The following is a 767-nucleotide window of genomic DNA, read 5'->3' as shown; positions in this document are numbered from 1 at the left end:
TGCAGTCACACGAAATCATTGAGACCCGCTCAAAAATATTCGTGTCTTCTCTCAAATCATTTCGAGAAGAAACCTCGGCAATTGACAGTATGTGCCCCAGGGGTGTGGCACTAGCTGTCACTCACCATGTCTGGATCGGAATATAACTCATGCGAAAAGTGGTTTCTCGAAATGGTCTTAATGGTATCTCGGAAAGGATAAGCCAATAGAAGCATTTGACCTCCGAAATGCAAAATTACACTCAAACCTTCTCTGCTACGGCGGATCATAAAAAGAGTGACAGTATCTGCCCCAATTCAGGGGAATTACTGTCAATAATTATCTGGATGTACGCTGCTGCTACACCACTGAAAGTTTCACCACTCCCATTTTCCAATCAAATAAAAATGTAAAGAGGTTGCGATTTCACAAATTAGATGACTAAAAAGTGAATGGGTTGCTATTGCCAGCTCATTGACAGTATGTGCCCCTGACAGCTGGTGCCCCACTCTCCCTTATTAGAGAGAAAGCGCTCTCGAATCCACCCATAACAGGTTAGGGCTTGCGGTTCAACAGCGTTTTCTTTCAGCTCTTAAAATGCCCCTCCTCGAGGGCGTGTAGGCCGTCCCGCTGCACCCAGGAGCGCTGCGGGTCTGCCTATCTACAGGGTGCCCGGCCCGCCTGGCGCGTAGGCCGTCCCGCCGCACCCAGGAGCGCCGCGGGTCAGCCTATCTACAGGGCGCCCGGCCCGCCTGGCGTGTAGGCCGTCCCGCCGCACCCAGGAGCGC

The 767-nt window shown here is 51.6% G+C and overlaps 1 protein-coding gene across 1 annotated transcript in view; it reads left to right on the top strand.

Annotated features, from left to right (window-relative positions):
* Positions 1-767, top strand: part of LOC113207209 (uncharacterized) — a 229,379-nt gene that overhangs the window by 174,364 nt on the left and 54,248 nt on the right. The gene's annotated exons all lie outside the window — the stretch shown is intronic.

Source organism: Frankliniella occidentalis, unplaced genomic scaffold (assembly GCF_000697945.3).
Source record: "Frankliniella occidentalis isolate FOCC.00 unplaced genomic scaffold, Focc_3.1 Scaffold77, whole genome shotgun sequence".
Taxonomy (NCBI): Eukaryota; Metazoa; Arthropoda; class Insecta; order Thysanoptera; family Thripidae; genus Frankliniella; species Frankliniella occidentalis.
The sequence above is the reverse complement of the archived record's forward strand: the minus strand, read 5'-3'. Positions and strand labels throughout refer to the sequence as shown.